This window comes from Cetorhinus maximus, chromosome 1 (genome assembly GCF_964194155.1).
Source record: "Cetorhinus maximus chromosome 1, sCetMax3.hap1.1, whole genome shotgun sequence".
Taxonomy (NCBI): Eukaryota; Metazoa; Chordata; class Chondrichthyes; order Lamniformes; family Cetorhinidae; genus Cetorhinus; species Cetorhinus maximus.
In genome coordinates this window covers 216,392,531-216,419,797 of record NC_135879.1, presented here as the reverse complement: position 1 = coordinate 216,419,797, position 27,267 = coordinate 216,392,531, and the positions used below count along the sequence as shown (strand labels likewise).

General features: G+C 44.6%; 1 protein-coding gene across 5 annotated transcripts in view; it reads left to right on the top strand.

Annotated features, from left to right (window-relative positions):
* The first annotated feature begins 1,100 nt into the window (after positions 1-1,100).
* Positions 1,101-27,267, top strand: part of fgfr3 (fibroblast growth factor receptor 3) — a 167,732-nt gene continuing 141,565 nt past the window's right edge. For all 5 annotated transcript variants that reach the window (XM_078553126.1, XM_078553118.1, XM_078553134.1 and 2 more), the window contains exon 1: positions 1,101-1,231. The gene's annotated coding sequence lies outside the window, so the exon portion shown is untranslated. The remainder of the gene's footprint in view (positions 1,232-27,267) is intronic.

Sequence of the window (27,267 nt, the reverse complement as noted above, 5' to 3'; positions counted from 1 at the left end):
CCGGCACCCAGCTGATGCTATCAAATGGCAACAGTGATGTGGGCAGGATTTAACCCTCATGATTATAATCTCTTGAGTGCTGGGGTTCGATTGCTGGTCTGTGCTGAATTAACTCACTCACAGCACATTAGCATTGACCTCTATCAGTCCTGGGGGGTGGAATATCGGTCAGCTTTTCTCTCCTGACCATCGGCTAGTAAACTTCAGCCGATTGAGGACAGGATCGGGCGAGGTTGTGATGCCTTTCACAGCTGAATAGCACTGTCAGCACTGGGGTGCCCAGAAGGCCACTTGGGCATGAAAGTAGAGAGGAGCTGTGTCACTATACACCAACGAGGAGCCAAGCACACACCGGGGAAGAAGGCAAACTGGCAGAAAGACAGGCAAGATAAAGAAAAGTAAATTAAGTGAGTTGGAACCTCCAGCGGCCGGTACTTGACTGAAGGGATTTTTTTCCCTCACTATTTTAAAATAAGAATCATGTTACATTTTGGGAATCGTGTGCTCAGTGCCACGAAACCACCATTAGCTGCTGTCATTAACAGTTCATTCTGGTATATGGTGTGTGCTAATGCCACCTCGTCAAGTACAGAGACAAGAGGGGGAAACTCTTTCGAGTTATCAACAGTCACAGATTGCAACTTCTTTCGAGTACAATCACAGTTCCTGGTTTTCCAGGAGTGGGACATGAACCCACAACCCTCTGATTCAAAGGCAAGGGTGCTATGAACTGAGCCACAGCTGACACCTCCAGACAAGAGGGGAAAATGCATCATCTCACAATTTAAATGAATTAGATATGTACAAACTGGGTCTACATTGAAGGACGGGCGGGATAAGGCAAGAGGTTTCTGTACATTCCACCAGAGAGTAAATGGAATGCAAAAGGACAGCTTCTGCCTCATCCCAGCTCCGAAGTGCAGATTGCACCGAGTCCAGTTCCTCTGCCCACGCTAACAGTGTGATCTCACACTCCGCATCAGCAGCAGCAGCACAGCTCACAGCGAGTGACTGGACGAAAGGTTGCTGTGCGGAGAGGAGAGAACCGAGCAGTGATGTCAGGCAGAGAAGCTGCTCTGTCAGAGGGAGCTGGGTGAGAGGAGAGAGAGAGAGAGAGAAGAAGAAGAAAGCTTTAATTGCCAGAGTCGGGTTACTATCACTTGACTGCTGAGTTCTGCGGAGGATTAACACGTTTGAATCAACTTCATGACCACACGGTGTTAGAAGTGAGGTAGGATTCTGTGAAACCCAATCCTTGTTTCTTTCGTCTGTTTCTGATTTTTTTTTCTTCTTCAAACACTGAAGGAGCTGCAGAAACTCAGGGCACTTTGCCTGCTGGTCACATTGCATAAGAACAGCACACTGGTTTATTTTGGCTGGGAAAAAGAAGTGGAATTTTGATAAGTGTGGGAGAGGCGTCCTTCAGTGCCATCAATGTAGAGCAATGACGCGATGGAATATTTTCCTCCTGTTTTAAAACCGTAAAGTTCTCTTCTAAAATCTCTTCGTTAAAACCTTCGGGTAAAGTTGCTTACAGAACAGTCATTTCTTTATTTTTGTAGGTGAGTGGATGTGTATGAGGGTGTGTGAGGTTGTGCCTGACTAAACACAAACTTTTACCCCTTCCCCCTCAGAATATGGTTTTCTTTGCAGCTTGGTGCTTATTCATAGTTTTTTTTTATGATTATTTCTTATAATTGCACTGCATCATATTGTGTAGGAACTTGTTGATATAATAAAACGCTAAATGTAAGCGTGTTACAGTCCCAACTAAGGTCTGGGCTGTCTTGGCATAGCCATATTGCCATAGCAACGAAGGAGTTAAAGTGATGTGCTGTTTGCATTATTGACCTCTTAAACGGGCTTAACTGGAGGATTGTGAGGTCGATAAATAACAATGCAGAAAGATAAAATAAAACTTGGTGCAGCTAGAAATTCATCTCAGGCGGTAGCACAGAACTGGCGTTATCAGGTTGACCGCCTGTTCCATGCAGCATCTGAAATTTAATTCCATTGACTGCAATGGATCTGAATATCAAGCACTGTACAACGGGCAGCCAATCCCATACCACCCGTTCTGTGCCATCGCCTGAGATGAATTTCCAGCCTCTTTGCGTTTTTTTTTACAAAAAACCTCTTCTATTTAAAAATAACAACTTTATTAATTTTATGTACAAATTCACCATTGCATTAAACTCTAGCAACCCTACTGATTATGGGCAGGCTATAAAAAGTAAAGTTCTGATATATTTTGGTAAGCTCTGTCAGTTAAAACAGAGGCACGCTAAAGTGAATTTGACCTCTTGGGTCATCGTGATGTTGGATTAGAATAAAAACATTAGGCAAGTGGGGGAATTTGACATTGGAGGAACTGTGAAGAATCCACTCATTTGATCCTATTCCCATTCCAGGACCTGAGGTAACAATGTGTGACCCAGATTCTGCTCTAAATCTGGCCCATTTTATAGAGTAGAATGTGAGCCTGAGCCTCTTAACACCTGGTAAAAGTTCACTTCCTTGAAATCTGGTTTTGTGATTACAGAGAGCTACAATGAGTTTACGGCACAGAAACAGGCAGTTTGGCCCAACAGATCTACGGCCGTGTTTCTGCTTCACACAAGCCTCTTCCCACCCTATTTCATTTCACCCTGTCAACAGGTGCTTCTATTCCTTTTTCCCTCCGGTGCTCACCAAGCTTCCCCTTAATTGCATCTACTCGATTCACCTCAACAACACCATGTGGCAGCGAGTTCCACACTCTAACCACTTTCCCAGTCGAGAAGTTTCTCTTGTCAGTCAAATAAGAGGTGAGACTGTTCAGAGCAGCTCAGGAACTTTAGCTAACATGACACAGGCAATCCATTGAGGCACCTCAAAAAGGTAGCAGACAGGAGATTAGACCTGTCAGCTCTGATAAATCTTCTGCCCAGAACACTTCTGTATCTATTGGAGTTTAGAAGAATGAGAGGCGATCTTATTGAAACATACAAAATCCTGAGGAGACTTGGCAGGGTGGATGCTGAGAGGATGTTTCCCCATGTGGGAGAGACTAGAACTAGGGGACACAGTTTAAAAATAAGGGGTCTCCCACTTAAGATGGAGATATGGAGCCAGTGAAACTCCCTTCCCCCAGAGAGCAGTGGTCAGTGAATATTTTTAAGACAGAGGTAGATAGATTCTTGACTAACAAGGGAGTCAAAGGGTATTGGGGGTAGATGGGAGAGAGGCATTGAGGTCACAATCAGATCAGCCATGATCTTATTGAATGGCGGAGCAGGCTTGAGGGGCCAAATGGCCTACTCCTGCTCCTAATTCGTGTGTATGAATCTAGTCAGTCAACCACAAAATACTTTTTTTTTGGAAAAAATGAAGGTTGTTCTGTAAAAACATCACAAACTTGGAAACGAGCACTGGCCTATCAGCACCTAATGCAGACATTTGCTGGTATGCTGTTATGACAAGAGTGCAAACCTATTTAAAATAAATGGGTGAAGCCCTGGGTTAAAATAGATGAACGTGCTAAGCATACACCTGCATATATGGCCAGTAATTTCCAAGCTCTTGTGATAATAGTCACAACATCAGTACTGAAATGTGTTTGATTAGTTGCAGTTTTTTCTCTGCCGGTATGTATTAAACTTTTGATTCTGTTGCCTGGCTGGGTATAATTGAATTTTGATGGGAGGAGCGAAGTAAAGGTCATTCCGCTTTCCCATAGGGCTGGTCATGTTGTACACAGCACCAGCTAATGGAAACACGCAAAATATAGCGGCATGCTAACCCACATGACTGCCTCAGCAAATTACACACCTCATCCCCTGACCTATTGAGTGGCTACCCGAGCAGCTGTTGTGTACATACATTCACACATTAGTATTTGTGACTGCACCATTGTGTACATGCCTGGGTGAGCCAGTGCTTTATGGGTGATGTTTTCCTTAGTGTCACCATAGGTCCCAACTTTTGGTTGGTCACTTTGTAGAAAATAGGCATTGCCACAACCAAGCATAGTAAGTGCAAATCTTTTTCCTCCTTTCTTGCAGGTCTGACACAGCTGATGACAACTGCCAAGTGAGCTTGCCACACTCGCTGAGGCCAGTGAGTGGGAACAATCTAATTATTTTCCCCTCTCTCCTGCACCTTAATTGAATCTGGCAAGTTTACACTAGGTTTGCCATTCGCTTGTGCCAAATTTTTACATTCAGCAACAACAGCTTACATTTATATAGCACTGTTAACATAGTAAAACATCCCAAGGTGCTTCACAGGAGTGGAATCCAACAAAAATTTGATATTGAGCCACCTGAGATATTAGGACAGGTGGTTGGTCAAAGAGATAAGTTTTAAGGAGCAGGTTCCACAGTCAGGGCTAGCCCACCCTTACCTAAACTGTTTCTCTACAATGTAAATCAAGCTTAATTGTGTGGACATTGCCTGTTTGATACTAGTGATGCCCAAGTGGCTAGGCTTACACTACTGGAGAGCATGTTGCCTTGTGTGTAATAAGACTGGCACTTAAAGCACTGGAAACTTATTTTTTCAGTATTTCTCAGGAGTGCAACTTTCTTACACATCCAAGATTGGAGTTAGCAGTCAGGTTGGGTCACTGAGTATCGGTGTTGCAAATGCATCAGTGCAGATCTTTTTGGCGTGTCTAGTGAAACCATGAGCTGGATCGCATGCTCAAGATTTTGACAAAAGTATTGAGCAGCAGAAGTCTTCACATACACAACTGGAAGAACTCTTACTCCTTGGATTTAATTTAGGAGTCAATAAACAAAAGTAAATTTTGGACCAAAATTTCAGTAGACCTACTTCCAATGGCAGAAATGTAACAAAGAGAGGTGCTTATTCTGTTCCAAACTGCGGGGACACAGCTAATAGCACATTCAAGGTGGGTGCAACAGGGGAGGTTTCACGACGGCCTATCGGAGAAAGAACTGCGCAACTCCTCAGTTCATAAAAGAGCAACTGCATGTCTTTGCAAAGTTATTGACCCCCTCAGCTTCCTTTTCTCTCATGCATCTAGGGGCCTTTCAAATACATGTAACAGAACCTACAGCTGCTATCATCTGCCTGGTCCGGTTAGGTATGGGGCAGAATTTCTAGGGAGGCCTGGGAACTCCTTCAAATATGTCTCCCAGCCATAGATAGGCAGGGGTAGAGGATCCGACCCTTTTCCCCCTCCCTCCATGGGAATTTCATAATCTCCTCCCTATAGCGGGATAGGGATATATAGGGATTATCCCTATGAACTCAGGTTCAGCCCTTCATGATGGGGCCAGGAGATAAAGTGGAATTTTGGGTCCGTTGTCCACATAATTCTGCTGTTTATATTATTAACAAAATGTAATTTAGGTTTAGCTTCATGATAAAAAAAACTTTCATTTTAAGTAGTGTCTGTTTTTGTTGTAAAAAACTTGAGTGTTGGGGTTACAATACCCATTCTATGATACCAGTATCATTGAATGTCACAGCACAGAGAAGAAGACCATTCAGCCCATCATGCCTCTGCCGACTCGTTAATAGAGTAATCTAATTATCCTACTCCAATGCTCTTTCCTCATAGCCTTGTAACGTCTTCCACTTCAGGTATCGATCCTATTCCTTTTTGGAAGTTATTACTCAATCTGCTTACACTGCCCTTTCAGTACATTTCGGATCAGAACAATACCTACCAGGTGAAGGTGGTAGTTGATCCTCCATTTGCAGAAGGGGCAATTACAATTGGCCTTTGGGGGGAGGGGTGATGTTAGCTAAGGATCCCACCGCTGACTGCTGACCAGCAGCTTTTCCTGGATAATGTGATATCCCGTCTCCTGGATGCATTTAAGGGGAAGCTAGATAAGTACATCAGGGAGAAAGGAATTGGTGATAGGGTAAGATTGAGTATGGGTAGATGGGAAGCATAAGCACTGACACTGACCAGTTGGGCCGAATGGCCCGTTTCTGTGCTGTCATTACTATGACATGCATTTGTGTGAATATCAGCTGAGAACAACCCCTCCAGAGTCGAATAGCCTTCCGGCACTCACCGCCTGAATTAGCAAGTGAAGTATGGCCATCTCTTGAAATACCCATAGAACTGAACCTGAGCAAGAAACGTCAACTGAAGGACAAAAGTGGAAAAGCAAAGAAAATCCCTTCATAATTTCAACTGAAATCAAAACCAACACTCTTTTAAAGAAAGGTCCTTTTAGCATAAGTTAAAAGAAAGGGGGCAGGAATGAAGTCAGCCCACCAGTAATGGTAATTTTTTTATGGTACCAGCAGAACATCGAGCTGCTAGCGTCTGGCAGAGCAGAAATAAACTAAAGGATGAGAGCAGATTCGGCTGAGATCAACATGACCTCTCAGTGCACCAACCAGCTACAATTATCTGGCCTTCACAATAATACCTGGATTAGAACAGTTTGGCATTTAACTGAAACAATACCGAGATACCTGGAGATTACAGTTCCCCTGTCTGCATTCCTATTGTTTGTTAGCAATGTGTGTACTCAAAAACTGGATAAGATTAAATGAGGCCTACTCCTTGAAAAGAATGTAGGTGAGAAGGTAAAATGAGCAACCATTGGATTGCTGAAAATTGTGTTGCCATAGTTATCTCAAAAACTCCACCCCTAATCGACATTCTTCTTGGGTGAAGGGCGATCAGTTGTGCAAGTGGGACAATTCCTCATTTGAGCACTTTGAGCGCTCTTAAGGTCAGGCATGACATATTTTGAAGTTGCCTCTATTTTTCCCCAACGTTAAAAGAGCACTATTGCTGCGACAGTGCGAAACCTCCAATTCTTACACAACAGCGGTTCTGCAGCCGTTCAAGGAGGCGGCTCACCACCACCTTCTCAAGGGCAATTAGGGGGATGGGGCAATAAATGCTGGCCCAGCCAGCGAAGCTGACATCCCGCAATTGAACACATTAAATAAGACTGGCTGTGGACTTGCACCCATTGAGGAATGGGCCAAGGCAGCCGATATTCATTTCACCCGGGAACTTGACCACCAGCAGAGAAGAGAAGCATCCAGCCCGTAAAGTGGGACTGGATAACAACCTGGGATCCTGCATGTCAAAGGGACAGTCAGCATTCCAACTGATTGCAACCATTCCGACTTCTAATGGACAGTCATCGTATCAGCAAAATATGATGTAAGCAGGAAGAAAAAAGTAGACACACCACTGCACAGTTCACTGGTGGGCAACCATCACGCACTGTGGTAGAATGCATCTTTTTTTAAAATGTTATATCTGCTTTTCGCCTATTGAGGTATCCTCTGGCACATGATGCCTGACACTCAGTGACAAATTGAGCTTTGAGAAATTAGTGAAAAGCTTGAACATGTAGCTGGTTTTGTAAAATTTGTACACGTTAGCCATAAATAACAACTTAACCACTTTTTGTACATTATTGTAAGTTCCCCCATTGCTCAATTGGCAAAGGCACAGTGCAAGTAGCCAGAAGATTACAAGTTCAAAGCAAAAAACTGCGGATGCTGGAAATCCAAAACAAAAATAAAAATACCTGGAAAAACTCAGCAGGTCTGGCAGCATCTGCGGAGAGGAGCACAGTTAACGTTTTGAGTCCATATGACTCTTCAACAGAACTAAGTAAAAATAGAAAAGAGGTGAAAAATAAGCCAGTTTATATTTCACCTCTTTTCTAGTTTTACTTAGTTCTGATGAAGAGTCATACGGACTCGAAACGTTAACTGTGCTCCTCTCCGCAGATGCTGCCAGACCTGCTGAGTTTTTCCAGATTACAAGTTCAGTTCCCTAAGGTGATTTAGCTGACCTTAGCTGCAATTAGCCCTAGCACCTCCTGTGTCAGGGAGGTGGAAAAATCAAACTGGGTTCTGCTCTTGATGCATCCTGGCCTCCAACTCATTTCTCCATTGTCATTATGGAAGAGCACTTAAGTGGAGAGTAGCTGTATGTGAATGGGCGGGGCTGCAATAGACCCCTCCTGGTCCCTCCCCTTTCCCCAAGGTCAGAGATAAGCTTATCAATGGGCATGGATGAGGCAGTGGTGGGCCCAAAGAATCACACCAGCAGAAGTCAAGTGGAGGAGGAGAGCAGAAAAAACTGAAAGAGGGTTTGAAATAGACTGTATGGTAAGTGAGCGGTTATAATTGACTAAAAGGTCATTGTTGGTGAAAGTTGTTCTCTGGTACATATTGAGCTATCAGTTCCATGCTGCTGTATGAGATTGAGAGCTGGTAAAATTATGAGGGGCCGAGATAGGACGTGCAGGAAAGACTTGTTTCACCTAGCTGAGGGGCTAATTATCAGGGGGCATAGATTTAAGGTGATTGGTGGAAGGATTAGGGGGGGGTTATGAAAAGCTTTTTCACCCAGAGGGTGGTGGACATCTGGAATTCACTGCCTAAATTGGTGATTGAGGCTGCAATGCTCAACTCATTTAAAAGATCCCTGGATCTGCATCTGTGACCAGCAAGGCTATGGACCAGGTGTTGGAAAGTGGGATGAAAATGAGTTGCTAGTTTCCCTTTTCGGCCAGTGCAGACACGATGGGCTGAATGGCCTCTTTCTGCACCATAACTTTTCTATGGCTCTAAACACAAAAGTGCTGACTTTTACTGTTCAAACAGATCAGTGGGTAAATATACTGTAAGGTGTGGTGCTCAACCATACAGACAGGAATGTGCCAGCCCCAGAGTCTAGACTGACACTCCAGTGCAGTACTGAGGGAGCGTTAACACTGTCCTCTCATCTGGACATGAAGGAACCCATGGCTCTAATCATACAGGGCAGGGAAGTTTTCTCTAATATTCTGGCCAGTGTTTATCACTCAATCAATGTCACTAAAGCAGGTTATCTGGTCATTTTCACATTGCTGTTTGTGGGAGCTTGCTGTGTAAAAATTGGCTGTCCCATTTCCTATGTCACAGCAGTGATTACATTTCATTGGCTGTGAAGTGTTTTGGGACATCTTGATATTGTGAAAGATGCTACACAAGGGCAAGAAACCTTTCTATCTTTCTTTCTTCTTTCAGCCTGAGCTGTTGAGGGAGCACTACACTTGGCCTTTGAAGTCCTTGGGGTAGAGAAATTAACTAAGGTACCTGTTTCTGACTGTCGTCTCCTCCTGGAACATACGCGTGTAGATGTCCCACGAGGATTGGGCTGGGCTGAGCTGTAGTGAATACAGAGCCATGCATGAGTAGCATGCCAACGTTCACCGTCTAACTTCACGAATGAAGAAAGACCTCATGGCCATGCGCAGGAGCCCTGGCTGAGGTTTCTTCACCCCCTCCCTGCCCCCAGCCCCACCCCCTGCCAAACTTAAGACGCTGCCTCTCCATCACACCTCACACAAGAAATAGGAGTGGGAGTAGATCATATGGCCCATCCAGCCTCTGACCGGATCTCGACTGGGATGAGTTAACTCAGCAGATACCCAGAAGGTCCCTAGTCTATGTGACTAGGGTTTTAGCTGGAGAATTCAGCCCCTGAGCTTGGTTATCCTTTCATTTTACAGCAAGCAGTATGTTAAGGAGTAAAGGCCCCTGGTAGAATGTAAATCTGTCCTTCCCCAGAGAGAGGAAAGGGCAAGTCAAGCCATGCTGGTGCTCAATATTGGCAAGTCTACAGCTACCCACCTTACCTGAGGAAAACTCGTAAGTGATGCAGGAAGGCTATGGGGAGGGGAGGGAGAAAATAATTACAAATAACCACTAAATTCATTCTTAAAACCAGGGGGGAGGGAGAAAATAAGTGTAAATAACCATTAAATTCATTCTTAAAACCAGGGGGGAGGAAGAAAATAAGTATAATCAACCATTAAATCCAGTCTTAAAACTTGGGGGAGGGGAGGGAGAAATTAAGTATAACCATTTAATTCAATCTTAAAACCAGGGGGAGGGGAGGGAGAAAATAAGTATAACCATTAAATTCGGTCTTAAAACCAGTTGTTTCTGTCCTGAGGAAGCTCCCAAAGGACTCCTCCGCTCCATCAAAGCAACTGAGCAGAATGACTTTGAAAATTCAATCTAATGATGATTCAATCATGTTTATACAATAATTAATTGTATAAAGCCCATCAAGTGAGCTCAGAACGTTATCCAACAGCTTTTGACTGAGCTGCACCCTCTAGTGGACAGAGGTGACATTTTCTCACCACAAATTGTTTTACGAAAATAATGTCTTGGCTTCCTGAGACTGGGAAGGGATTTCATTTCACTGGAGCACCTTTTTGCTTTGGCTAGAACCTGAACTCTTCATTTGACCATTTCATTGCGAGATGTAGATGCGGAAAGTGGGATCGGAATTCCATCTGCCTTCGGGGCCGGGGCTGAGCTCTTCATCCACCTGGAGATAACAGGAGTGGACTGGAGCCAGTCCCTGAGGAGCAGGGTCCCAGCTGAGGGGGTGTGGTGGTTTGTAAAGGAGTTGTAATTTATGTTTTGCCAACAATAGCTGCTTAATCCTCCAGAAAGGCTTCCCTGGGAGAGGCAAGCCTTTGTCTCTGAGATTGAGAATGCAAAGAAGACTTGATTCCACCATGTAATTCATGGTTGGGTGGAGGGGGTAGCTTAGCTCACAGCCTATCCTGCAGTTATCTGATTAAAGTGAGACCCTGGTCACTTCTCAGTTGCAGACAGTTTGTCTTTTGTTGGTGGTATTTAATTTTTGGAGGGAATGCTTCGTGGCTATTATTAGCGTCTCTTTAGTTACTGATTAGTTGATGATTCAGATTGTGGCAAGACACTTTTGACACGATATTAGCAGGAGCACAGCTGGCTGTTCATTGTGGTGATGCTTTGCTTTTGCAGCAGTTAATATTCTGCTTTGCAAATTGCTGACTTCACCATCTCAGGGCATTCATTTGCAGGAGTTACACACTTTTTAATGTTTCATTTCTTTTCAACCATGGCACTGATTTTTTTTTTAAACTGCTCAGGGCAGGCTGAGGATCACTTTTTTTCTAAAAAAAAAGAGAGAATTTCACTGAGATTGAAAACTTGTCTGGCAAAGTAACATCCAGTCCTCAACCCTTTCCCCCCCAATTTCCCAGCCTCCTCTCTCATCGCCAAGCCCTCTTGCCCCTCTCCACTCCAAAAAAGGTTTGGACCCCAGTGCACAGGCTGTTTGTTAACACGAGAAAATAAAATATAACAAAACTGTTAACCCCAAAGTATTCAGAAAACAAAGGAAGTGAATTTGTTGACTCGAGATTCTTTTCACGTTAAGGGCCATCTTGACAGCAGCCTGGGACCGAAATAATGCCATAACCTCGGCAGAAGATGCACAGAGACCCAGGAGGAGTGGGTATCATTTATTAAAACACCGTTTGTTATACCTGATCACCTATATGTGGAGAAATGTGAGTGGTAAAGTTGCTACGCATTTGTGTGCACGATAACCACACACTGCACTTCAAATCAATTTGTTATTTACGAAGCCCTGAACTACTTCTTAGAGGAGCAATGAAGGAGAGGCTGTTTCAAATGCTTGATTTACCTTCTCCCCCAGTCTTTTCACTGCCGGCGCTTTCCTGCCCTTTATACTTTGACCTTTCACTTCAAGTCTTTAATTTAAATTGAGACACCATTCCCGCCAAATATCAATGATTAACTTCTCCTATTGTGGCGGCCCACTATAGCTCATGAGAATTCAACTAGCCAATCACCTAAAATGAACCCACCAAAGTGCGAGTCGACAGTAAAAATGACACTGGCACGATTGCTCCGGACAAGCAGAGCCATAGATCTCTAGCCAGCCTGCAAGCATATTTGTGAATCTCTCCTGATTCTGGCTGGGACCAGCAGCTCTCCGTCATCTCGCCCCACCCAAGGGATCACCGAGACCACAAGTGTTGGCAAGTCTATTGACTTATAGAGGGGGGGCTTGTAGCATAGAGCTAGCATTGAACGTGGGACCTTCCAGATGCCGCCGAGCCAGTATCAAACCAATCAATGCCCTTACTCACTGAGCCAAAAACAGGAAATGGAGGAGCTTGTGAAAGAAGCAGGACTTTCAATAATGAAGATAAAATCAGGAAGGGCGCACGGGTTGGTTGAATCCATTGAATGAGTTCACTGGTTCAATTATTCTATTTCTGACTGAGCTCCTGTCATTACACTGAGAAACCATCTCAGAAGTTTCAAATGTAAACGTCTGGTGTTTCACTTCTGCTGGGAGCCCCATTTCTGTGTCGTTGGGCAGCCCCGCGGGTTTTACATGCCGCAGAATTGGGACCTTTGTTCCCTAACGAATCACTGGCCCGAAGAGCGCCGGTTATCTCCAGTTTTCCTCTCCCGGTTGTGGAGTGTGGGGAGAGGGCGACAGAAACAGGACCGGCTGCAGAACGTGATTGGCCAACGCAAAGGACAGTCCTGGCAAACAGAAAACTAGTAAAAATCAGTGAGAGTGGCATGCCAATTGTGGGAGTGTCCATTTAGTCCATTCTTAGAATCGTACAGCAGAGAAGGAGGCCATTCAGCCCATCGTGCCTCTGCTAGCTTTCTGAGCAACCTAATTGCCTCATTCCCCCAAAGCCCTACAATTGTTTTCTTTTTTTTTGCGTATATATCCGATTCCCCTTCGCCACTTTTTTTTTTGGTGTCAATGATCTTGAATCTGTGTCCTCTATGGAGAAGGGAGCGGGTATTGTTTGATGGTGTCAGTACCCGGTTGAGTTGATAGCGCTCTTGCTTTTTGTTTTCCCAAGACACCAGGTTCTGAGTTCAAGTCCCATTCCAGGGCTTGAGCCTGAAAAATCAAGGTTGACGTGCCAGTGGAGTGCCGCACTGTCAGAGGTTCTGTTTTGTGAATGAGACATTAAACTGAGGCCCTGTCTGCTCTCTCAGGTGGATGTAAAAGATCCCATGGCACTATTTGGAAGAAGGGCAGGGGGCCTGACCGATATTTAACCCTCAATCAACATCATAAAAATAAGATGATCCGGTCATTGTCACATAGCTGTTTGTGGGAACTTGCTGTGCTCAAATTTGGCTGCTGCATTACCTCCACTTCAACATTGACTGCACTCCAAAAGTATTTCAATGGCTGGGAAGCACTTTGAGAGTTTGGTGGTTGTGAAAGGCGCTATATAAATGCACGTCTTTCTTTTATCATCTTTTTATAATATTCTTTCTTTTTGTAATACCATTCTGGCAAACCTCCTGTGCCGCCTCCCCATAAACCTTGCCATGCTTTCTGAAGCGCTGAGCTCAGAATTGGACACAATGCTCCAAACTGATGTCTAAGCAGTGATTTAGCTGCCAGAATAAACCAGAATCTCGCTGCCTTATTTTTTATTATGTGCCTCTATTTATAAAGTCAAGCTTTTTTAAAAGCTTTGTCAACGTGTTCTGCCACGTTCAAAAATTTGTGTATGCAAATTCCTAGGCGTTTCTGTCCCTGCGCTCTCTCTGAAATATTACCGTATAATTTATATTTTAACTCCTTATCTTCCCCCAAATTCCCAAAATCTTTTTGTTTTGTGCGTGGGGGAAGTGGCATCGCTAGTTATTGGTGGGGGGGGTGGTTAGCTTTCCTAATAGTACCAGTTTTCTGGTCAATTACTCTTCAGGGCATATTTCGTGTCACCTTTTCTGGAACTTTTTCCAGTCTATTTTAAGCCCTGTGTTTGGTTTCGACCAACCACTCCCTTTTTTACAAAGTACAATTTCTGTTTGTCCAAAGATTAAAATCCTGACAGCAACCGAGCTTTTAATTAAACCTGGGCACCGAGTATTTTTTTAAATGAAAAGAAGAGCAACCATGACTCTGGGAATCTAAATCTTTTTTTAAAAAATGGAAAACGCTGGAACTAGGCAACAGGGTTCATTGACATCTGGGAAAAGTGAGCATGCTGAGTATATTCCCTTCATAAACTCTGTTACCAATCCTACACTGAAAATATCAACCCACCTTTTATTCTATTTTCAGCTGCTAGCGAGCAAATGTCCAGCGTTATTTGTTTCGTTTCCTTAGTTTTTAAAGCTCTAATTGACATCTAAGTGACTTTCTCAGTTTCTTCAGGTCTTTAGTTGGGCTGACCGCACATTCTCTCTCTCGCTCTCTCTCTCTCTCTCTCTCTCTTTATGTGGGTAGTGGTGTTGACAGGGTCCCAGACTCTGTAATGTGGGTTGGTAACATCTTAATCAACAGTGGATCAAACTCCTTTCATGCTGTATTCCAACAACATGCTTGGACGCTTTAACCACAGAACAGTACCTCTGAAACCACTCAGTGTTCAGTGTGTGAATGGGCTACTTGGGAGCTTTGTGCTGTTTGTTTTCCAGCCTATTCTGCCAGAGTCAAATATTCATGCTAATGGAATGAGCGGGATTTTTGTGTGTGTGTATGTGTGTGTGTGTTGTCGTACACGTTTGTTTTTCTCCTCGTTTCTTTATGCTGTATAAATCACTCACCCTATTGTACAAATCTTTGTCATTCGAAAATCTGCGTGGAACTGGTGACGTAACATGAGTACTTTACATTCTAATCTTGATTCAAAGCAGTACTTTGCTGAAAGCTCTGAAGAAGAGTCACATGGACTCGAAACGTTAACTCTGTTTCCCTCTCCACGGAGGCTGCCAGACGTGCTGAGTTTTTCCAGCATTTTCTGTTTTTATTGCAGCACTTTGCTGGGTGTGTTTTAAATTGGATTTCGTTCGCACAGGATGTCAGTACAACAGTCTGAGGAATAGTAACTGTTTTTTTTTTCATTCGTTCATGGGATGTGGGCTTCGCTGGCTGGGCCAGCATTTATTGCCCGTCCCTAACTGCCCTTGAGGAGGTGGTGTTGAGCTGCAGTCCACGTCGTGAAGGTACACCCACAGTGCTGTTAGGGAGGGAATTCCAGGATTTTGACCCAGCGACAGTGAAGGAACAGCGATATATTTCCAAGTCAGAATACTGAGTGACTTGGAGGGGAACTTCCACCTGGTGGTGTTCCCATGTGTCTTCCGCCTTTGTCCTTCTAGATGGTCATGGTCGTGGGTTTGGACGGTGCTGTCTAAGGAGCTTTGGTGTGTTTCTGCAGTGCATCTTGTAGATGGCACACACTGCTGCTACTGTGCATCGGTGGTGGAGGGAGTGAATGTTTGTGGATGTGGTGCTAATCCAGCCGACTACTCTGTCCTGGACGGTGTCGAGCTTTGAGTGTTGTGGGAGCTGCACTCATCCAGGGGAGTGGGGAGTATTCCATCACACTCCTGACTTGTGCCTTCTAGATTGTGGACAGGCTTTGGGGAGTCAGGAGGTGAGTTACTCATCACAGGATTCCTAGCCCCTGACATGCTCTTGTAGTCACAGTATTTATATGGCTAGTCCAGTTCAGTTTCTTGTCAATGGTAACCCTCTAGGATGTTGATAGCGGAGGATTCAGCGATAGTAATGCCATTGAATGTCAAGGGGCGATGGTTGGATTCTCTCTTGTTGGAGATGGTCATTTCCTGGCACTTGTGTGGCGCAAATATTATTTGCCACTTGTCAGCCCAAACCCAAATGTTGTCCAGGTCTTGCTGCATTTGGACATGGACTGCTTCTGTATCTGAGGAGTTGCGAATGGTGCTGAACATTGTGCGATCATCAGCGAACATCCCCACTTCTGACCTTATGATGGAAAGAAGGTCATTGATGAATCAGCTAAGATGTTTGGGCTGAGCACCCTATCCTGAGGAACTCCTGCAATGATGTCCTGGAGCTGAGATGACTGACCTCCAACAACCACAACCATCTTCCTTTGTGCTAGGTATGACTCCAACCAGCGGAGAGTTTTGCCCCTGATTCCCATTGACTCCAGTTTTGCTAGGGCTCCTTGATGCCACATTCAGTCAAATGCTGCCTTGATGTCAAGAGCAGTAACTCTCACCTCATTTCTGGAGTTCAGCTCTTTTGTCCATGTTTGAACCAAGGCTCTAATGAGGTCAGGAACTGAGTGGTCCTGGCAGAGCCCAAAATGAGCATCAGTGAGCAAGTTAATGCTAAACAAGTGCCCCTTGATAGCACTATAGATGACCCCTTCCATCACTTTACTGATGATCAAGAGTAGACTAATAGGGAGGTAATTGGCTGTATTCGATTTGTCTTGCTTTTTGTGTACAGGACATAGCTGGGAAATTTTCCATATTGCCAGGTAGAAGCCTGTGTTGTAGCTTTACTGGAACAGCTTGGTTAGGGGCGTGGCAAGTTCTGAAGCACAAGTCTTCAGTACTATTGCCGGAATATTGTCAGGGCCCATGGCTCTTGTTGTATCCAGTGCCTTCAGCCGTTTCTTGATATCACGTGGAGTGAATCGAATTGGCTGAAGACTGGCCTCTGTGATGCTGGGGACCTCCGGAGGAGGCCAAGATGGATCATCCACTCAGCATTTCTGGCTGAAGACTGTAGCAAATGCTTCAGCCTTATCTTTTGCACTGATGTGCTGGGCTCCCCCATCATTGAGGATGGGGATATTTATGGAGCCTCCTCCTCTAGTGAGTTGTTTAATTGTCCACCACCATTCACAACTGAAAGTGGCAGGACTGCAGAGCTTAGATCTGATCCATTGATTGTGGGATTGCTTAGCTCTGTCTGTCACTTGCTGCTTATGCTGTTTGGCATGCAAGTAGTCCTGTGTTCTAGCTTCACCAGGTGGACACCTCATTTTTAGCAATGCCTGGTGCTGCTACTGGCATGCTCTCCTGCACTTTTATTTGAATGAGGGTGATCCCCTGGCTTGGTGGTAATGGTAGAGTGGGGGATATGCTGGGCCATGAGATTACAGGTGTGGTTGAATACAATTCTACTGCTGCTGATGGCCCACAGCGCCTCATGGAGGCCCAGTCTTGAGTTGCTAGATCTGTTCAAAATCTGTCCCATTTAGCACGGTGGTAGTGACACACAACATGATGGAGGGTATCCTCAATGTGAAGACAGGACTTCATCTCCACAAGGACTGTGTGGTGGGTGGTCTCTCCCACCATACTGTCATGGACAGATGCATCTGCGGCAGGCAGGTTGATGAGGATGAGGCCAAGTAAGTTTTTCCCTCTTGTTGGTTCCCTCACCACCTGCTGCAGACACAGTCTGGCAGCTATGTCATTTAGGACTTGACCAGCTCGGTCAGTAGTGGTACTGTCGAGCCACTCTTGGAGATGGACATTGAAGTCCCTCAGCCAGAGTACATTCTGCGTCCTTGTCACCCTCAGTTCTCCCTCCAAGTGAGGTTCAACGTGGAGGTGCACTGATTCATCAGCTGTGGGTGGCAGTATGTGGTAATCAGTAGGAGGTTCCTTGCCCATGTTTGACCTGATGCCATGAAACTTCATAGTGTCTGAAGTTGATGTTCAAGACTCCCAGAGCAATTCCCCCCTCACTGTTTACCACTGTCGCCACCTCTGCTGGGTTAGTCCTGCTGGTGGAACAGGACACACCCAGGCATGGTGATGGTGGTGTTTGGGACATTATCTGTAAGGTATGATTCCATGAGGCTGTTGCTTGACAAATCTGTGAGACAGCTCTCTCAATTTTGGCACTAGCCCCCAGATGCTGGTAAAGAGGATGTTGCAAGGTCAATAGAGCTGAGTTTGCTGTTGTCATTTCTGGTGCCTAGGTTGATGTCAGGTGGTCTGTCTGGTTTCATTCCTTTAAGGCTTTTTAACAGTTTGATACAACTGAGTGTCTTGCTTGGGCATTTAAGGCTCAAACACATTGCTGTGGGTCTGGAGTCACCTGTAGGCTAGACCAGGTAAGGACAAGTGAACCAAATGGGTTTTTATGACAATTGGCAATGGCTTCATGATCATCATTAGTCTGCCGTGATGGGATTTGAACCTGGGTCTCCTGAGATTACCCTGGGTCTCTGGATTACTAGTCCAGCAACAATACCACTACACTGCCGCCGCCACCACCACCACCACCACCACCACCACCTCCCCACTCCTGCTGTTGTTCCCCCCTACTGTTGAACAACAGTATGTGTATGCTTATGCAAGATTTTATTAATTTTAAAATCAGATGCTGCGATCCTGAGCTATGTGTTTCAGTTACACATTCTCATTTTGCTTCACTGATGTGAAAGGCAGTGTTTATTTCTCTCCTCCCTCCTCTCTAGAAGGGACTGTCTCTTACCGATGTGCAGCCCAGGGCATTATCAGACCTCCTTTGGCCATGTATCTGACCATTATGTGTAAGCCTTGAGAGTTGAGCAGCATAGAAGTACGTTCAGTCTATAGTACAGAAACAGTCCATTTGACCCCACCTGTCTATGCCAGCATTTATGTCCCACATGAGCCTCCTCCAGCCCTTCTCATCTTTACTCTATCAGCGTGTCTATTTTCTCCCTCATGTGTTTCCCCTTAAAAGTATCTGTGTTAAGTTCTGGAATGCACTGCCTGAGAGTGTGCTAGAGGGAGGGTCAAGTGAGGCTTTCAAAAAAGAATTGGATAACTATCTGAAAAGGAAAAATGTGCAGGGCTACTTGGAAAAGGCAGGGGAGTAATACTGTAAAATCCTTTCATTACAATCACAAAAGGTTAGTATGCAAGTACAGCAAGTAATTAGGAAAGCTAATAGAATGTTATCATTTATTGCGAGGGGAATTGATTACATAAGTAGGGAGGTTATGCTTCAGTTATACAGAGCACTAGTGAGACCAGATTTGGAGTACTGGGTACAGTATTGGTCACCTTAGTTAAGGAAGGATATAAATGCGTTGGAAGCAGTTCAGAGAAGGTTTACCTGGAATGGGTGGGTTGTCTTATGAGGAAAGGCTGGACAAACTAGGCTTGTATCCGCTGGAGTTTAGAAGAGTAAGAGATGACTTGATTGAAACATATAAGATCCTGAGAGGATAAAAGCGAAAGCAAAAAGATCCTGAGGGGTGTTGAGAGGGTGGATGTGGAGAGGTTGTTTCCTCTTGTGGGAGAATCTAGAACTAAGGGTCACAGTTTAAAAATAAGGGGTCGCCCATTTAAAACAGACATGAAGAGAAAGGTTTTCACTCAGAGGGTTATGAGTCTTTGGAAATCTCTTTAGATCATGAACTCTCTCCTCCATCCCCACCACATTTCCGATCACCCTTTTTCCAATAATTTATATAGATTTTTCTTTTCCCAGCTATTTCCATTATTTTTAAATTTATTTCCATCTATTGTTTTATCTCTATCTTTTAGCCTATTTCGATCCCTTCCCCCTACCCCACCCCCACTAGGGCCATCTGTACCTTGCTCGTCCTGCTTTCTACCCTTAATGTCACCTATTAGCACATTCCTTAGCTAATATCACCACTGTCAACACCTCGATAAAAGCAAAAAACTGCGGATGCTGGAAATCCAAAACAAAAACAGAAACAGAAATACCTGGAAAAACTCAGCAGGTCTGGCAGCAACGGCGGAGGAGAGCACAGTTGACGTTTCGAGTCCTCATGACCCTTCAACAGAACTAAGTAAAAATAGGAAAGGGGTGAAATATAAGCTGGTTTAAGGTGGGGGGGGCGGGGGGAGTGGTGGAGGTGGTTGTTGGGACAAGCAGCCAGTAATAGGTGGAGATAACCAAAAGATGTCACAGACAAAAGGACAAAGAGGTGTTGAAGGTGGTGATATTATCTAAAGGAATGTGCTAATTAAGAGTAGAAAGCAGGACAGACAAGGTACAGATAGCTCTAATGGGGGTGGGGGAATACTAAAAGGGCTAAAATACTAAAAGGGCACCTTCCCATGCAACTGCAGAAGATGCAACACCTGCCCCTTCACTTCCCCTCTCCTCACCGTCCAAGGGCCCAAACACTCCTTTCAAGTGAAGCAGCATTTCACTTGCACTTCCTTCAACTTGGTCTACTGCATTCATTGCTCCCAATGCAGTTTCCTCTACACTGGAGAGACCAAACGCAGACTGGGTGAGCGCTTTGCAGAACACCTTCGGTCTGTCCGCAAGCATTACCCAGACCTCCCTGTCGCTTGCCATTTCAACACTCCACCCTGCTCTCATGCCCACATGTCTGTCCTTAGCCTGCTGCAATGTTCCAGTGAAGCTCAACGCAAACTGGAGGAACAGCACCTCATCTTCCGACTAGGCACTTTACAGCCTTCCGGACTGAATATTGAGTTCAACAATTTTAGATCTTGAACTCTCTCCTCCATCCCCACCCCCTTTCCGTTTCTTCCCCCTCCTTTTTGTTTTTTCCAATAATTTATATAGATTTTTCTTTTCCCACCTATTTCCATTATTCTTAAATGTATTTCCACCCATTGTTTATCTCTACCTTTTAGCCATTTTAGTATTCCCCCACCCCCACTAGAGCTATCTGTACCTTGTCTGTCCCGCTTTCTACTCTTAATTAGCACATTCCTTTAGATAATATCACCACCTTCAACACCTCTTTGTCCTTATGTCTGTGACATCTTTTGGTTATCTCCACCTATTACTGGCTGCTTGTCCCAATTAAACCCCCCCTCCCCCCCCCACCGCCCTCTTAAACCAGCTTACATTTCACCCCTTTCCTATTTTTACTTAGTTCTGTTGAAGGGTCATGAGGACTCGAAACGTCAACTGTACTGTTCTCCGCCGATGCTGCCAGACCTGCTGGGTTTTTCCAGGTATTTCTGTTACCGTCAACACCTCTTTGTCCTTTTGTCTATGACATCTTTTGGAAATCTCCACCTATCACTGGCCCTCAATCCAGCTCTACCTGTCCCACCCCCCCCCCGCCCCTTAAACCAGTTTATATTTCACTTCTTTTCTGTTTTTCCTTAGTTCTGTTGAAGAGTCATTCGGACTCGAAACGTTGACTGTGTTCCTCTCCGCAGATGGTGTCAGACCTGCTGAGTTTTTCCAGGTACTTTTGTTTTTGTTCTAGATTTCCAGCATCCGCAGTATTTTGCTTTTATCTTTGGAATTCTCTTCCTGAAAAGGCGGTGGAAGCAGAGTCTTTGAATATTTTTAAGGCAGAGGTGGATAGATAGGTGGTAAGCAGGGGGTTGATAGGTTATCGGGGATAGGTGGGATGTAGATTTGAGGTTACTATCAGATCAGCCATGATCTTATTAAATGGCAGAGAAAGATCGAGGGGCTGAATGGCCTACTCCTACTCCTTGTTCGTATGTTCGTATCTTGTGGGGTGGGGTTTGGGGGAAGGAAGGAATCATAGTCCTTCCCTATCGTGTGCTCACCTACATATGCACTTTCAGCAAAGTTATTGGATAGTATAAGGAAGAGGAACCCTGGTTGACTTTTCCCCCTCCCTCTCTCCCTAACCCCAGGGCACTGCAGCCTCATTGTGGCTCCTTTCCCAGTAAATTAGATCTGAAAATCCCTGTGATGCTAACATCCCTGGTCACACCATTTGTGAGTCTCAGGCACACATTCCTACAGCTGCATATACTCCTCCTGACAGGCAGCTCATCAGTTAAAGTTATATCAGTAATGGTGAGCCATTATTAAGTGAACTAGAAGGTATTCTGAAGCCGTTTGGCACTTCAAGATTAGTTTTGCCCCAAGACAAAAGAGAATCCTTTTGTGTAAAATGCATGAAAATGCAGTTTAGTCTGGAGAGAGACAGGCTCCAGGATGAGAGATGCTTCAGTTAGATAAAGAAAGAGGGTCAGATCAGACCTGCATGTGATGGTGCACTAGATAATAGCCCCTTACTAATGTCAGCCCTGACTCAGTTGGAAGCACTCCCACCCCTTAGTCAGAGGTTGGGAGTTTGGAGACCCATTCCAGAGACTTGAACACAAGATCTAGGCTGACACCCCAGTACTGAGGGAGCGCTTCCCCGTCTGAAGTACCATCTTTTGGACGAGACTTTTAACTGAGATCTGCCTCCTCAGGTGTACGTAAAAGTGATGTGGCAACATTAGAAGATGAGCAGGGGAACTTTGCTCTGGTGTCCTGGCCAGTATTTAGGGGAGGCGATGATGTAGTGGTATTGTCGCTGGACTAGTAATTCAGAGACCCAGGGTGATTATCTGGGGACCCGGGTTTGAATCCCACCACGGCAGATGGTGGAATTTGAATTCAATAAAAATCTGGAATTAGAAGTCTAATGATGACCACGGAACCATTGTTGATTGTTGTAAAAAACTCATCTGGTTCACTAATGTCCTTTCGAGAAGGAAATCTGCTGTCCTTATCTGGTCTGGCCTACATGTGTGGCCAGCAATGTAGGTTGACTCTTAAATACCCTCTTGAGCAAGGGCAATTAGGGATGGGCAATAAATGCTGGCCTAGCCATGAATGAATAAAAAAAGTTTCATCTTTCAGCCAGCACCTTCTCTTCAAAAGTATTCATTGGTTGAATAAGGCACTATATAAATCTACATCTTTCTTTCTTCCACTTTCACCTTATCACCCTGTCTGGAGGCCAGTTTAGTCACAAAGAAATTCTGTTTTCAGCTTGTTAAAGGAACCAGCTCAGACCAGTTAACCTGGCAAAAACTTGGGGTCTTCCTGCTCTTGGAGGTTTAGCTGCTCACTTGCTGAAATATTAGGTGAGCACCAGTTAAGGCAGATTAAGTTCAATCAGTTTGTGTTAGTTTTAGCTTATCTTGGCTAAGGGGGCAGTTTGAGCTGTACAATTGAATATCAGGGTTCATAGAATGCCGAAGGGGGCCATCCAGTGACCAGCAGTGGAAAGTGTGTTGACTTTGACTGTGATGCCTCCCATGCTCGAATAGTCAACAACTCACATGATGATTGGTCAGGTGGGCAAGGTACTGGTGGCATCTGCGCCAGCCATGGCCCAGTTGGTAGCATCCTTCCCTATGAGACAAATCCCGCTGCAGCGACTTGGAACACATAATCGAGGCTGACATTCCTATGCAGTACGGTACTGAGGGAATACTGCACTGTTGGAGGTGGCATCTTGCAGATGAAATGTTAAAATGAATCTCTGTCTGACGTTTTAGGTGGAAGTAACTATTCAGAAGAATAGTAGGAAGGTTTACACCTCCCCCCCCCCCCCCCCCCCCCCCCCACCATATTGTGCCTGGCCAATGTTTTTACAACAGCTAGCATCGGTGGAACATTACCACATTACTTGCTGGATGAAAGTTACCTGCTCTGTTTTGTACATTACAACAGGGACTGCACTCCTGGTTGTCAAGCACTTTGGGCTGCCCTGAGCTGGTGAATGGCGCTATATAAATGCAAGCATTTTTCTTTATCAAAGAGCCATGGTCATGTATGATTCAGGAGGAAAGAGTTGCAAATTAGAGGGGGAAAGGAAATATTCAAACCTGAATAAAACATCATCGGAAGGATTTATTAAAAAAAAACTGAATCCAAACCAGTTTCACAGTGAAATAAACTTTCTGGATTAACTGGATGTTGCAGATGGGCACTTTGTTCCATTTACTGTATGGCAGAGTTCACTTCTGAGGCTAATTTGGGTGGTGAGGAGCAACAAACTGTGGCCCAGCAGATCAATTTTCTTACTCATTCTCAGGGGTGACCAACTCTTATTAAGTAAAATAAGAGACGTTTCAATTGTGGGACAGGGGAGGGGGTGCTGGTGACCATAAGAGTGGTGGTGGGGCGGGGTGATGGTGTTGGTTGGTGACCATGAGTGTGTTGGGGGGCAGGGTGTTGACCATGAGAGTGAGAGGGGGTTTGAGGAGTTGGCGACCATAAGTGCAGGGGGTGGAGGAGCGGTTGTGATCATGAAAGTCAGAGGGGTTCTGGAGCAGGAGGTGGGATGGTTAGTGATCATAACTCCCCTTGGTGGCCAATGGCCACAGAATGCATGCTCACACGTTAAAACAATGAGGCAAAGGCAAGAGGAAACTCCCGGGCTCAGTCTCCCACAGACTGTCCGAGAAATAAGGGACAAAGGACGTCCGTTAAGGGACACAGGACAAGCAGTCAGAATAAGGCACGATCCAAAGAATCCAAAGACATTACATCTGTGGAGAGAGAAACAGAGTTTCAGTTTGTGGCCTTTCATCAGAACTCTTTCCTCCTCCTCTATTAGCGGAGTCACTCAAAGGAATTCAATGTTTTATCTTTCTGGAGTATTTGCCCCAGTTCTGCGAAATTGTGCAAATTTCCAGGACACTGTTTTTCATTAAGTTTTATGCAAAACTCCATTATATACTTTGGGACACAATAGTGCTCAATGTTAGCCCACTAGTGACCCAGCCAGGGCCTCTCTCAGCTACCTGAAGTGTACAGAGGGATAGAGATTTGCCCTTGAGTAGAGATGGAGGAGAATCACATGGCAGGACCCTGTGTTGTCACCTGAGTATTTCTAATAAGGGAGCCACTTTGTTGCTAGACGCACTGACATGCCTGAGTCATGCCGATAGGATCTTTTAATTTCCACGTGACGTTTTCAACTGTTGACGTTGTGTCTGTTTACCTCACCTTTCCCTTGACTTTGAGCTGGCCTTGGATTAGACCGTGCCACCCCCAGGTTTTTGCAGCACACTTTGACTTTGGCACACTCAAGGCCCAGCAACATCTGGATTGAAAGATGAGGTGAAGCAGTCCTACCTGAAGAGAGGTAGCCCAATGTGTGGATTCTCTCTGCTGCACTCTGATAAGCGTTTCGAGGGTTTGGTTAATGATCTTGAGGGCCTGGAGGTCATCGTTGGGTATTTTTCTTGCCAAGTGCTTTCTCAGCAGGAGCAGTGTTTGTAGACAGAGGGGCTCTGTCGCAGGAGGATGATAGTGAAGCCTTTTGTTTACTGATAAAAAAAAACTCCCTTTGATGTGAAGGACATAAACCAGGGCTTCAGCTTCCCATGTAAACTGCGATAGAAAGCGATAGGCTGCAATATTAGTGAGGAAAGTGTCACAGAATAACATTTTAAAGAAGAATTAAGGTTAAAAAAATTGGGAACTGTAGTGTTTAATTTTAATATCTGCTCAGTCTTCTCATTTATTTTGTCATATCTCCTTCCTCCTGGAATTTTTCCTTCTGATTTTGACCCAACTCATGAAGATGCTGACTCATGCTGGGATATGATTCCTTGTTCCTTAGGTAGTGCTTCCATTAAAGCAGGCCCATTCCTTATATGTGAGCCAGGACAGTCAGTAATGTGGGCTATTTACCTTGAGAGGCCATCACAGCCAAGGCAAGCCTGTTACTACTGCCTGACATCTTCACATATCTGCTTCTCAGTAGCAGTCACTAGGGCAAGTTGTAAGCATGGCCCTTTATTTTATTTCCCTTACCTGATTCAATTAGTTGTCCTGCCACCATGTTAAGTGTTAAGCCTAGCCCAATTATAACATTCTTGGCTCCTTAGTCAAAAGGTCAACAAATTTAGCCCCACTCTCGGATTGTGAGTGCAGAATCCAGGTTAATATTTCAGTGTAGGACTGAGGGAGTGCAGCATTGTTTGAGGTGCTGTCTATGGGGTGCGATGTTAAAATGAGCTCTGCTCAACTTATGTAGGAGATCCCATGGGAATGTTGAAAGAAGAGCAGGGGAGTTCCCCTAGTGTCTCTGTCAATTTTTATCCCTCAACTAACAGATTATCTGGTCATTCATTTCATTTTCTGTTTGTGGGGTTTTGTCATGTGCTGAGTTTTCCCTACAAAGCTCCAATGGCTACACTTTAAAGGTACTTTATTGGTTGTGACTCACTTTGGGATGTCCTGAGGATGAGAAAGGTGCTACCTAAATGAAAATTGTTTCTTTCGTTTAGACCATCTAACTAAGCACAGGTCTCGAACCTAGAACTCCCTACACTCTATGGTTAGGAGCCACTGTGCGTGCCCCTTATTCATTGGCGCATTTTCACATCTACAAGAATGGAGCATACTCCAACTTCAGGACAGCTGAGTATGTTTGAACTGGGATAGACTCTTCAGAAAGAATGTGCCACAGCTCCTTAGTAACTGTGTAAAGAAAAATGGTGAAAGCCAATTTTACAAATTCATGCTTTTAGCGTGAGCTTCTCATGTCAGGAATGTGCATCTGGAAATTTCGCTTTAATGGTGGAAAGTCGTGTGTGGGCTGCTGGACTCTGCGTCCAAATTCCTGATATTTGTGACTGATACATAAAACTGCACACCAGCAACAGGAATTCACAAAATATACTCTCAGACTTTTCATAGAATCGAAGAATGATACAGCAAAGATCCAGCTTGCCTGTTAGTCCCGTTCCCCATAACACTGCAAATTTACCCCCTTCAGGTATTTATCCAATTCCCTTTTGAAAGTTATTATTAGGTCGGCATCCACCATTGTACAAGCAGTGCATTCCAGATCATTTTTAATAATAACCTTGTGGTTAGCAATTTTCTAAGCTAGTCATTAAAGGGTGGACCTTCCAAATGCCCATCCATGATGAGACACTGGGCTTGCTGCAAACACAGATCACAACCTGGGAGAAACCAGTATCTACCCTCGATGGTAAAGTTTTCTCTGGAATACAGTGATTGCCTGTGTAACCAAACAGCACTGATAGCTTCTCAAAACGGACTCTTTTTTTTTGTGCTCATTAAGGTGAGGGATAGTAGTGCTGAGGAAAGGAACCTTATTTTTAGCCATTTCAGACATCTATTGTCAGTATGAAGCACTCCATGTCAGAAGTAGCACAAGCATCTGCAGAGTAAAGGTGCCTCCACTGCACTCCAATAAGCAATGATATTTTTGTCCTTGTGGATTCTGAGTTAAATGTCCTTTTTATTACTAGTTGTGCTAAATTGTGCCCTATAAGGCTCCCTAGGAACTTTGTAAATGTAATGCCCAACACTTTGCCTTCGTTGATTGTGTCCTGTCAAGTTGCACGTTTAGTTAAACCAGGAAATGCAGAAGGTGCAACTTGCTCCGCATATTTTTTTTTTATTAATGCATCTTAATAAGAGGCGTAAGCGCCCAATTGACACAGCCATTTCACATTGTGCCTTACAACCAACAAACTCATTCCATGAGTAATTCATAGTTTAGTGATACCTTGTGGATGTGAAAGACGCTACTGCCACCTCCATAACATCACCCACCTCCACCCCCTACCTTAGATCATCTACAACTTCACTTAAAACAACAACTTGCATTTATTCAGCACTTTTAACATAGTAAAACGTCTCAGGGCACTTCACAGGAGGATTATCAAGCAACATTTGACACCGAGCCACATGAGGAGATACCTGAGCGGCTAACCAAAAGCGTGGTCAAAGAAATAGATTTTAAGGAGCATCTTAACAGAGGAACGTGAGACAGAGAGATGGAGAGGATTAGCGAGGGAACTCCAGAACTTAAAAATAAAAAATAGTAAATGTTGGAAACACTCAGCAGGTCAGAGAGCAAAACGGAGTTAAAGTTTCAGGTCTGTGACCTTTCAGTCATAAATCTGAAACGTCGA